Source organism: Lethenteron reissneri, chromosome 39 (assembly GCF_015708825.2).
Source record: "Lethenteron reissneri isolate LAM-NWPU_2019-01 chromosome 39, ASM1570882v1, whole genome shotgun sequence".
NCBI lineage: Eukaryota > Metazoa > Chordata > Hyperoartia > Petromyzontiformes > Petromyzontidae > Lethenteron > Lethenteron reissneri.
In genome coordinates this window covers 4493148-4506725 of record NC_083817.1, presented here as the reverse complement: position 1 = coordinate 4506725, position 13578 = coordinate 4493148, and positions in this window count along the sequence as shown.

Below are 13578 nucleotides of genomic sequence, written 5' to 3'. Positions count from 1 at the left end.
GCACGTTCTGTTTACGTGACAACCCTTACTAATTGGCTGTGTCGGGTGGTGGCGGGTTTAACGACACATTTATATTTGCACGATTTAACCTTACAAAAACAACTGTTATGGATGTTATTGTTGTTATTGTTTTTCTTGTGATAGTTGTTGTAGTTTGATGTCAAACATAGACGTTAAAGTGTGAGGCTAACTCAAGACTTGACAAAACCTGTACCACAGGCACTGCAATGTTGAATAACATTGCTATCTGAATGTACACAATGTGTATTGTCGTGTATGGCTTAACGTGTTTTCAAAATAATTGATTAACCAGCTCGTGAGAACTCAAGGCAGCAGAATGAGCCTCAATGCCAGAGTGGCCTGGGTCACCAACATGGCAAAAGCAAAAATAAATAAAGCACTGCAAAGCAACGAAGCGAATAGAAATCAGCACGAAGCAACTGTGTAACGTGCTACATGCACGTACATATTAAGGGATACGTTTTGTGTAACTAGAGCCTACTTAAATTTTGATTTAAAGCTTTCGTGACTGCAGGGATTCATATTATTGGCTCTTTCGGTAAAGTCACGTAGAAGGGAAATAATAAAATAATAACAATTTAAAACAATAAAAATTCTCACGACGTTTCGACTGCAACACAAGCAATCATCATCAGGTGTGAAATCCACAGCAAGGAAATGTTCTCGTATTTTTAAATCCTTTATATTAAGTTCGCTTGCTTGCTTGCGTGCTTGCTTGCTTGCGTGCTTGCTTGCTTGCTTACGACCGTGCAAACCTTTCGGTCGTTTTTTAACCCACTTCCCGTGATCCAATCGAGCTGACATTTTGCACACAGACTCGTTGTGCGAGACAATTAATGTTCGTGAAAAAAAATTCCCAAAATTTTTAAACTGTTTAGGGAAAACAAATTAAATATTTAATTACCAATTGCTTAATACTGGCAGACAATCATCTGACCCATAGGTGGCAGCCATCTCAAGCCAGAGGACGAGAAGACTCTAGCCGCCACGCATATTAAAGATTTATAGTGAAAAACTTTGTTTTCACGGGTTTACTTGTTATTATTATTTTATTATTTCCCTTCTACGTGACTTTACCGAAAGAACCAAGAATATAGAGCCTACTTAGTTTCGCGTCGCGTCAAATTGAGAGAGATTGCGATCGAAGGCGTGGAGTCGGAAACTAATTTATCCAGCAGTGGATAGACAACGGCTGCACGAGGGCTTCATGAGAGAGAGAGTTCGTGTCGTTGTGCTGTTCCTCCTGCGTTGAAGGGGCGCAGACGGCAGTGATTTATCTTCTACGATCCATAGTTTCCTTGTACGTTGAACTTCTTCTGCACCATAATACAATAATTCTCACGACGTTTCGGCCACAAGGCAAGCAGCCGTCCTCAGGTGAAGAACATGTCTGTCGGGAAGACAGTGTCTGAATGGGCACCACCAGGCTTGGCAGCGTATATTTAAGCTGGGTTGGAGGGGGGAAGGGGCGCCTTGACAAAGGAATTTGCATATCAAGAGGAATTTAGCATATTTATGGGAAATGCAGATATGGGATTAGCCGTGTTCGATGGCTACGATGTAGTCTATATACGTTCAGGGAATTACAGTTCAATGTTTTGAACATTCAAGGCGTGAGAATCCGGGGAAGACGGATAATTAAGCGACGTAATGAATTTGAACAATTCCGAGCAACCGAGGCTTATCGAATACAAAGTTCGCGAGTAAATATCATTGCCAGTGCTAAGTGGAAGTCAGGCAATGCTAGCAGACGTACGGAGAGACGTACGTGGAGCTCAGAGTTAGACATTATATATATATAATATATTTATAAATCAAAAAGTAATATTGCTGCTGCTGCTGAACGGATACGCCGAGAGATGTAATTTGAAACAAACGTTGCGAGCGAGAGTGATGTTCGCAATCTTTAGCGCAAACATCCGTGATAATTAGAGAGCGCATGAAGCCGTGTTCGATCCGTTTGCCGAGTAAGACTATCCAGCCCTCATTTTTGCCCGCTTCTCATAAGCACACCACGCAATGTACCCAGCACTGCGCTTAGATTACAAGGAGGTGTGAATTACAGTTGCTTGCAATGCGTAATGCATATTTTTTTTCTTAAAAAAGGGAGTCTGTTTAATTATGTGTGTGTGTGTGTGTGTAAATAATTAAAGGTAATACCGTGCACTTCCGACGAGCATATTTGCCCTCGGGAAAAGCAAGATGCGTGCCTGGTGCCGATCCAAGTTATACAAATCTGGTCTCACGCACTCGTACCTACTGGCATTATAAGACGCATGCTTTACATTTAAATAATAAGGACGAGCGGGGGGGTGGGGTATGCAATGTGATGTTTTATCTCATCTGCAGAATACGGAAACATTCATTTAGCGTGAGATGAAGGCCTTCCCATGCCGTGTCGGTCACGCGATCTTTTTGTCAGTATCAAAGTATGATAAGTAGGAATAGGTTAAGGTCCCATAATATAGCTGCTCACCCCGAGCTATAAATGCTCTGCCACGTGCATTGTCTGTGCACTGTTCGCCTTTTGGCGTTGTTGTTTCGTCTGACACTGATGGGACTAGGCCGTAAAGAAGGCTGTCTCTGGTGTGGGACAATCGGTTTCAAAGACAATGCAATTACTATAATGAGAGCCATGTTTCCGTTTGCATGTTCACCACCAGTACGTGTCGTTAATGCGGACTTTGATGCCTTTCAAAAAGGCATCTATCTGGTGTTTGAACATCTCAACACCTGTTTTAAGGGAAACCTATTTTTATTTTTCACACGTGGGGGGTGTTTGACCATACTTCACCACGCTGAGTCAATGGGCGTTGGTAATTGGACGGTGTGTGGAAGGGGGGGCGGTGTCTTGGAGTAATTAATTGGTCACTCACAATATGAATATCTATTTAAACTGGCGGAATCCGATGAGCTATGAATCTCTTTTTACACAGATTGTCCACCGATGTTCCTCGCTGGCCAGGAATCGATCGTGGTACAAATCGACGAGTGAACACATCGTTTAAGACATGGACATATGTGGCCTTTTTTTTTAGAGCGTCTATTCACATGCAAACGTCAGATATGTTCAGTCCATCGACTTTATTGGCTCCCCCACACCAACACTATCCAAGCCGCAGAAATAAATAAACAAACAAACCTCTGCTGGCTCTGACCCCTTGGGTCTCATCATCAGCAGAGTCTGCCTTTGTTTTTAAACAACTGGATGTTGTTGGCGAGAGAAATCGGGTCTACAGGGACCGGGGAGCCCTGTTCAACGCACGCATTGCATTTCATTGTTTCGTGAACATTTTATTTATTTATTTGCTAAATAATAGTTTGCGCAGTATTGATTATGCCTGAGAGTGCTGGCTCCGTATCAATGTTATGAAGGGTACTTGTTTTAACGAGTGTATTTATAGACGCAACGAAACACGTTCTTCAATACACGTAAACGTGTGCTGTGAAAAGGGGCTATTGTCCGAAACGTCGCATGATATATTTACTTATAAGGCCACAGTGTGTTTAACGAATTTGAGTTTTGCTGTTGTTCATTTTGCTTGTGCACCACTGCTAATGCATTAACAGCATCATCACCAAATAATTAGTTTCATATACTGTACGTACATTATGATATCGTATGGTGTATCTATATTGAACATTGTGTTGGGTATAAAATACATATGAATTCACATATACTGTATATTTTATATGCGCAAGTATTATAGAAAAAAAACGCGAGTTGCAACTGTATATTGCTGTGTATTATTGAGCAAATTAATAGACGACGTTTCGGGTCATGACCCAAGCCCCCAAAACGCCACGCGGCCAGCAACAAAGAGCACCGTGGAAAAGACAAACGGTGTTCGCGTTTCTTGAATGTACGAACGGTTGTTAAAGCTTGGGGGGAAAACATACGAGGAAATGGGAAGGAATGAACGGATATTTTATTTTATTTAAACCGCGTATCGTCCAATTATTCATAATGTAAAGAGCCCGTTGCCAATCCACTGCTGGATGACGGCATCCCTACGCCGTATCTATCATGGGGCAGTTTTCGTTGTTGTTAGCATACTTCACTACGCTGGTCATTGCCGATCGGCGAAGGCGAGGAAACCAGAGAACAACACAACAACAGAGGCTGTGCACGTACACGCACGCACAGAAAACGCGGACGCGTGCGCACGGAGAATGCAAAGCGTGCACGCGTGGGGGAGCGGGTCACGCCGTGTTCACGTGCGGACGGCTGTCGCGAAAAGCGCGTGAATGACCCCCCCCCCCCCCCTTGAGTGAGTAACCCCCCCTCTCCCCAGTGAGTGACCCCGGCACACGGCAAAGTCCCACATCCTGCAGTCGATGGAAGAGCGGTCACTACGCGTAACGGGTAAACGACGCTGACGTCTCCGCGACGTTTCTGAAACGTCGCTCGATCTCGTGCTCTTTTTACTTCGGACACACACACAGACAGACACACACAGACAGACTCAAGGCGACGTTTCGGTCGTGTAGGCTTCAATAGACTGCTGGGGTGAGTGCTGTTAGCAAGCACCTGAGTGAGTGCTTATGTGGCTAACATCACGCCCTGCCGCCTTTCTCTCCCTGGTGTTGATTTTTACACACCGCGCTAAGGTGCGTATTTGAGGCTGAGTCGATCTAGGGGAGGCCCAGGACCGGTTCAAATATTCGAACTCGGATAGCCGGGTTCGTAGCGCAGTGCACTACACGGGGGATCTTTGTCTTTGTCTGGTCACACCACTCACTCGAGCGACGTCTCCCTAGCAGCACTTGCCCCAACACTCTATGTAGGCTACACGGGGGATCTTTGTCTTTGTCTGGTCACACCACTCACTCGGGCGTCGTCTCCCAAGCAGCACTTGCCCCAACACTCTATGTAGGCTACACGGGGGATCTTTGTCTTTCTGTATGTACTATCAAAAGTGTGTTTGTGTGTAGCTTTGTCTTTGCGTGGGTGTGCGTGCATATGTGTGATTGTTAGCATGGCTCTGTATATGTAAAGTGTATGTGTGCACGTGTTTATAGTGCGTGTGTGTGTTTATGCTGATTTCAATTAATCGTCACTGGTGTTGGCCGTGAACGGGAATCGCCGGGTTCGTAGCGCAGCGTGCTGACCGCTACACTACCGCTCCCCACACACACACACGCGCACGCGTCTGCTAATTCCTTACCCTGTTCTCATAATGTTCAATGACCCTGTCAGACCTGGGCAGTGCCTCGAGAATTATTTGTGACACCGGTTAATTCCACCGTGACTTGTTACGTCTTTATAAAGTCGCGAGCCTTCTCTGTCGATTCTCTCTCTCTCTGTGTTCCTCTGCGCGGATTCTCTGAATAAAAACCATGGCACGCAACATCAGCTAATTTATTTTTTTCAATTTGCAAGGCAGTGTTTATTTATAGTGAGGCTAAACAAACATTACGTGCGGAGCAATTTGATCCATGCCTACTCAATCTGACGCTCACCACTACATTATCTCCCTGATAATAATACGTATGCATTGAATTAATTGAGTTATATAATTCATGTTGCCCACAGCCCATCATCCTTGAATGGTCGATACAATAGATTGCCTAGCAATTTGTGGAAAGTCTGGCGATAAAACCCTGGTGTCGATTCAATGTCATCTCACGCTAAGGGATGATTAGGTTCATACGTGCAGGGTTCGGCTCGTTAATTCGTGACGGAACGGTAGCCCGGGGGGGGGGGGTGGGGCGGGGCTGAAGGAGATCGCACGCCCTTAGAGAGGGCGACGACCGTGGAGATGGAGCGACGAAGTCAACTCGTGGACAGGAGTGCGATGGATCGTTGCATCGCAAGAGCCGTGGCACATGCGGGCGGCACAGGGAGGCCTTCTTTGTGGCAGTGGACATATCACGGCTGATGGCTAATGAATGGTGATGACGTGCTGATGGATGGATGATTGATTATCACCATTGATGAAGGCAGGATGATGAACAGTGCATAGATGAATGAATGGCGATGACGAGTCGACATTCACGGCGACGACGACTATATGATTGATTGATGATGATTGATTTATGATGATGTGGCCAAAATGATGACGATGATGTCGACAAATAAAGCTAACAATAAATTATGTATATGGAGGGAGAGCAGGTAGAAAGATGCGGGATCGAGGAGGAGTGCGTAATCACGATGATCTTGGTGATGTAGATGTGGAGCGGGAGCCCTGGAGGAGGATCGGAGTTGCAGACGAAAACGAGGAGTGGGTGATGATGATGATGATGTGGAGCGTGGGCTGTGAAGAAAGAAGAGAAATTGGGGTTGCGGAGGATTGAGGAGGAGGAGGAAGAGGGGGGAGGGCGACACCTGCGCTTTCCCCGATGTCAAGATTTATTGCCGTAATGTTAGCCGCCTAATGTGTTACATGCGTAGTGGCCGGGCGGGCGGTGCCCGGAGGGCCGTGTCTAACGCGGAGCCATCCCAGGAATGCGCCTCCTAGCTCGGCCAGAGGGGAAGGTTGCGGCTGCTGGGGCGGCGGCGGCACTTGAAAGTTGGACCGTGCCGTCCTAGCACAACGTGTGAGCCAGTTTGTCTCTCTCTCTCTTCAGCGGCTCTGCCCCGTGGCAGGTTCATGGCTCAGGGCCCCCCTCATACCCCATCCAACGTTTTGTAGCGTTCTTAATGTCAACATCGTGTTACGTGCAAGGATGAAGCGGCGCTAGGTTTGCTGTGTTGAACGGTAGGTTTAAAGTGTCCGTGTGGCTCGGAGTTCGGGGAGTTGTGCCGGCAGCATCGCTGAGAACCTTGGGTTCGAACGCAGGTTTCGGTCACGAATTGATGGATCTCATTTCGATTTAAAGTTTTCGTGACTGCAGGGATTCATCTTCTTGGTTCTTTCGGTAAAGTCACGTAGAAAGGGAAATAATAAAATAATAAAAATGAAACATAATAAAATACAATTCTCACCAGAATTATTAATTCTCACCAGAATTATTTTATTATGTTTTATTTTTATTATTTTATTATTTCCCTTCTACGTGACTTTACCGAAAGAACCAAGAAGGTGATGGATCTCAGTTCGGTCACCAGTGACTTCAGTGGTAGTTCTGTGATGTCAAGTTCTTGCAGGTCGCGTTGTGATGGGGTTGGAGCGTGGGGTACTCACATCTCTTCGAAGACAACTGACCGGCGTGGAAGATTAGGCCAAAGTTCCCTGTTAGAGAGGTGTTCTCGAGATCTGTCAGCTCCCGTCGTCTTTTCTTCAAAGTGTCTGGAGTTTACGGTCCCAACCCGGTGTAACAGGATAAAATAACCACCTGCCCCGATTAAACCCGGGGGGTATAGTTTGGCCCAGGCCAGAGTATACCCGGGGGGATAAAGTGTCCTCGGCTAAACTAGACCCCCCGGGGGTTTAAACTAGACTGGGCCATATTCTTAGGTTTTTTTCGGTAAAGTCACGTAACTAAAAAATGTAATTTAAATTAATTAAAGTAAAATAAAAAAATAAGGAAAAATCACGACGTTTCGGAGGCAACACAAGCTTCCGTCTTCAGGTGGAACCGTCACAGCACGATAGCTGTGTCAAGTAAATGAGATATTACAAGAGATACCACTCCGTATATATAATGGTTGAGGGGGGGTGGGCCAGGAACGGCCCACTTTTTATTATTATGGTATTTTTATTTTACTTTTATTAATTTTATTTTTTATGTTTTACCTACGTGACTTTACCGAAAAAACCTAAGAATATGAATGCTTGCAGTCACGAAAGCTTCAAATCTAGAATTAGACTGGGCCAGACCATGCCCCTCCAGGCCAAAATATGCCCCATGTGAAAGTTCAAAGGCAATTATCCACACAGAGAACAGCCGACAACGAACTTCAATCGATATTTAAAAAGCGTATAAATGGAAGTAAGAATCTTAATTTGATCAATTTAAGCATTTTTAGGGTTAGGGTTATTATTAAAGTTGTTCTGGTTGAAGCAATTAAAGTCTACGTGTTTACAGTTTTAAATAAAATGTTGGAAAAATTTAGTAATTCATGTGCATATCGCTCAACACTATTACTAGCATGGGGGTATGATTTGGCCTAGGACATAATATAAACCAGAGTATAAATTGGCCTAGGCCATAATATACCCGGGTATAATCTAGCCTAGGCCGTTTAAACCCCGGGTCATGCCAACGAACATCTATGTCTGCATTTGGGCGAGTGCTGTCCACCCCTAGTGTGGATACAATCTCATTAGTAGTTCTGTGATGTCTCCTTCCACGGTACGTTCTATGACCCACAGATGTGCATTGCTCTGCGACAGATCCCTACTTCGCGTTGAAAATAAATAAAATGTTGTTCCCTCATTGTGGTGAATGTAGCGGCCTCTAGCGGCTGCCGGGATCACGTTGACCGATCGCACACACCGTTTCATTCTAAGTACGTCAGGTAGACGGTGATTAGTTTTAACTGGAACAGACCGCATCACCGTTACGATAATTTTGTCATTTTTGAATTAGTTTAGTTATAAACTGCCTTCATGTAAATTTTGATTTAAAGCTTTCGTGGCTGCAGGGATTCATATTCTTGCTTCTTTCGGTAAAGTCACGTAGAAGGGAAATAATAAAATAATATGAATATAAATTTTTTTCTTGCTGTGGATTTCACCCCTGATGATGATTGCTTGTGTTGCAGTCGAAACGTCGTGAGAATTTGTATTGTTTATAATTATATTATTTGATTATTTCCCTTCTACGTGACTTTACCGAAAGAACCAAGAATATGCCTTCATGTAATTATAAATATAGAACGTACACAACATAGATGATTATTAAGGATAGCCGTGCCTTATACCGTAGTGGCAGTGCCTTACGGTCAAACAATCGCTACTTCCAAGCCAGCCTTAGCAGCATTTTAGAAAATCTCGAGCGAGATAACTAGCCACGTCCCTAATGATGACCCTATGAAGGACTATCTCTGTATGGGGTCCCATCAGAGGGTTCTGTCTCTAACGGAAGTGGCTGAAGCATGTCTTCTTTCCCGGGGGGGGGGGGGGGGAGGTCGGGGAGGGGGGAGGCGCGGTCTGTGGACAGGGAGGCGGCTGCTTCGGCAGGGAGGAGAGAGCGGTGGCTCAGTGGTGAGCGCACTGCGCTACGAATCCGGAGATTTCCCCCCCCCCACTCCTCCTCCCTCCTCCTGTGTCGATTCTCATCCACGGCCAACATCAGTGGTGAGTGGCTATGTCAGTGGCGATTATCTGAAGACATCTGTGTGTGTGTGTGTCGTGCTGGGCCTCTCTTAGGTCGACTCTGCCTTAAACGAGTAGCTGGTGCGGTGCGTAAGCATAAGCATTGGGGCGACAAAGGCGGTCCAGAGTGGTGCTGGCCATTCCGGCCTTCATAGGTGCTCGCTAACAGCACTTGCCCCTACAGCCTGTCAAGGCTATACGGGGAAAACTGTGTATGTGGGCGACTATGGGAGAGCAGTGGGGAGCGGTGGTGGAGTGGTTAGCTACGAACCCGGCGCCCCGAGTTCGATTCCCGCTCACGGCCAACACCAGTGACGATTATCCGAACCGGTCCTGGGCCTCCCCCTAGGTCGACTCAGCGTCAAATGAGCACCTGGTTGCGGTGTGTAAACATCGCCACTGGGGAGACAAAGGCGGTCCAGAGTGGTGCTGGCCACCCACCCCCTCGTGTGCCGTATCGGCCTTCATAGGTGCTCGCTAACAGCACTTTCCCCCAAAAGTCTGAATGCTATACGGGGGATCTTTGCCTTGCAGTGGCGCAGTGGTTAGCACATCGTGTCACGGCAACGGCTGAGAATCAGTGGCGATACCTTGTGCATTTGTGCTGGGACTCCCCATAGGTCGACTCGGCCTCGGACGAGTACCCGGTGCGCGATGGGTAAAACACCACGGCGGCAATTGTTGTGTCGGAGTCGCGTCCTTTGGATGCACACTGTCGCGCGGCCCGAGTGGAGGGAGAACACGGCGGTCTGTGCCGCCCTCTGGCGAGTGACGCGGTGCAATGCAGAGTTCGGGAGACCCGTCACCTCGGCAGGTGAGAGCTCATTGGAATCGGAATAGAGACGAAGGTCCAACGAGGAATTGGGCTTGACGACTTGAGCGATTGGTGCCAGAAAGATGTGGCGCTCATTCGAGCGTATTGGCACAAGGCAGTGGACAACAACGGGCTATCTAGCGTGAACTTGAACTCACTCAATCATCTCACTCATTCATTTATCTACTCGCCCACTATCACACACGCACCCACGTCTTTGCCCACTCGATCACTCGCGCACCCACTCACTCATTCATCATCTCACTCATTCATTTACACGCTCGCCCACCATCTCACTCATCCACGTGTTCACGCGCTCACCATCTCACTCATTTATTTACCCACTCGCCCACTATCTCACTCATCCACGTGTTCACCCACTCACCATCTCACTCATTCATTTACACATTCGCCCACCATCTCACTCATCCTCGTGTTCACCCACTCACCATCTCACTCATGTATTTACCCACTCGCCCACCTTCTCACCCACCCACGCGTTCGCTCACTCAATCACCCTCTCAATCACCTCTCGGTTACGTTCCATTCCTTGGCTGTCACTCCGTCATTGTCCTTGACCCATCCGCTATCGTCCCAACTCGCGATGTTTATTGGCTGTGTTGCGAGATGTTATTGATGAGGCCATGCTGCTTAAGCTTTCCACGTAGGAGACCGATCATTTACACGCACAGCCCGTTTTTTAAATCCACTGCTGGATGAGGGCCCTCCGCGAGCCATGCTGGGCCGTGGTTGAATATTTCACCATTTTGTCACCACGCTGGCCATTGATAACACTGGTCAACACACTTTTTCTGGCACAAGGTATTCCAACGGTTTTAAGGAAATTCTGGGGTGCTGATTCCAAATCTGGCATCAGTTTTTGTCTATCACATCAGGGTTTTGAGATATCAAATATTGCATTTTAAATAAAAACTGCAGAGGAAAAATATTAAATAAATGTGGATATATACATAAAATGATATTATAAACACACTATCCTAAAAATACAGCACCATATTTTAACACTAAAGCATTCACTGACTCGCAACAACTAGCAATCATAAGTGACAGAGTTAATTTCGGGTAAAATCAATGAAAATGGGGTATGCCGATAGACTAAAATGAGATGTGATAGAGCAAATCTGAGATCAGATTTGGAATCAGCACCCTGATATTAGTCTAAAACAGCTGCAAAAGTCCAGGCCAGAAAAAAAAACGTCGTTTCTTTGTTGGCCAGTGTCATTTGTTAAGCTGGAGGTGGTGCAGAACAGTCGATGTTTGCTGCACTGCCCTCTACTGCCCGCTACACCACACGGCGCATTGTTGGGTAAATTGACAACGTCGTACGGCATTAGCCCGACGTGTACTGTGACGTTTGCTGTGACGTATTCTGTGACGTGTGCTGTGACGCGTTCTGTGACGTGTACTGTGACGTGTCCTGTGACGTGTACTGTGACGTCATTGCTTGGTTGTCGTGGCGAGTGATGGTGTAGCGGTGTGCGCGCCCGCGCTACGAACCCGGGTTCGATTCCCGCTCACGGCCAACGCCAGTGACGATAATCTGAACCGATCCTGGGCTTTCCCTAGGTCGACTCAGCCTCGAATGAGTACCTGGTGCGGTGTGTAGTAAACATCGCCACTCGGGAGACAAAGGCGGCCGGGCGTGGTGCTGGCTACCGATGGCGTGATCAAATTAAGACCGATAAAGCTCCCATCCTCGCTGACGGCCTCGGCACGCTTCTTTTTGATGACATAAAGAGATAGACGAGAGCCGGCTGGAGTTCTTTTGCAAATCTGAATCTGATGCTCCAAAGCGAGTTACCCATAGCAACGTGGCCAAAGGAGAAGGCTTTTTTTTTATCGGTGTACACTTGCCTACTGTGACGTGCGGTTCGGAAGCACGGAACATTCTCGAAGAGTGCACAAGTGAAGCTAAAAAGTGCTCAAACAAGAATCGAGAGATGCATGCAAGGACTTACGTTGGAGGGACAGAAAGCGGAGGAACACGTGGGTGAGAAGGCATGAATCTAACTTTTGGGATGGGTAAGTGGACTTGGGCAGGACACGACACCAAGAAGGGAAAATGAGACTCAGAATATTTATTTATACCGGAGGTGTCCAGTCGGGGCAGATAAGAACGTTACAACAACAAACAACGCAAAAAAAAAACACAATAGGAGTGCAAAGTACAGGAAACGAATTGCCCAAAAACATTCAAATCCAACTAAACCATCCCTATCATACGAGTTAAAGCCCACTGAGGTATGAACTTGTTTTTTTTTAGAAACGATCTGGCCACAAATGATAGCTCAATAAAGTGGCTTATCAGGTGGAAATTTAGAGCAGCAATATTATCTAAATTTCAATACATTTTTCGAATGTGGAGGAAAACCCCAGTTGACCCGGAGAAAAAAAATCCACGCAACCACGGCGAAAACATGCAAACTCAATATACAGGCAGCAAATGTGTTAGGCGGATTATAAATTACATCGCACGATCGCAAGATTATAGTGTCGGCTCGGGTGGGGGGTGAGCACGAGGAGTAGCGCCTTCATCCAGCAGTGGATTGACCACGGCTGCCTCTGCCTCTGCTGCTGCGGCGGCGGCGGCGGGGGCTGATGATGATGATTTGGGTACTGCAACAGCTGCCCACTGCAAACCTCCCTCGGTTGTCGCTCGCGGGGGAAGCGAGATTTTGAATCGTCCAAAGAGCTGCAAGGAGACACCGCACGCGGGCACACGTCAAATGGGACAGCATTGCTCAGCAGCAATCACGGTAGTGGCCGTGGGTCGGGTTACCCCACTGGAAGTAGAATCCATTTAACACCGACCACTGCCCTTGATTTATATCGAATCCCTCCCCCACCCCTAATAACTGTAATGGGTTTGGATGTGTTTGTTGTCCGCCGAGGTTACGTGGCCACGCGTTGCAGACACGAGACTTGCCGGACTCGGCTTCTATCTCCGATTGGTCCGTGGTGCCGAGTTTTAGTCTCACACTCTCTCTCTCTCCCTTCAACCCTGAGCTGTCACGTAAGTACGCACAGTCCGTTGCCAATCCACTGCTGGATGAGAGAAGGGCTCCCCCACGCTAGTTGTGGGTCGTTTCGTTTTTTTGTACCGTATTTGTGCTCGTTCGTGAGGGTTGTTGGAGGCGCGGGGAGGGGAGGAGGGGCGCTGTGGGTATCGCGTTGACCATCGATGTTCGCCGTCGTTGAGAGACCCAACTTGGGTTCGGTTCATTTTTGTTTTTTTTTTCGCGCAGCGCGCTAACCGCTGCGCCACCGCTCCGCCCAGCTCGTCACGTGCGGGTGATGTTCGAGTTGAAGATTTCCGTCGAATCTACGGATTGAAAAATCATTTAAGAACCGATTTTTTTTTTGCGTGTTTAGTTTGTTGTCCTTCCCACGCACCGACGATTGCCACGTTTGGCTACGTGCGGTGCGGCGAAAAAATGTGAACATCGTACAGTACGATTTATTTAATGCGTCAGATTATTTATACTTATGCCACTTACAAACGAATTGCAAATAAAA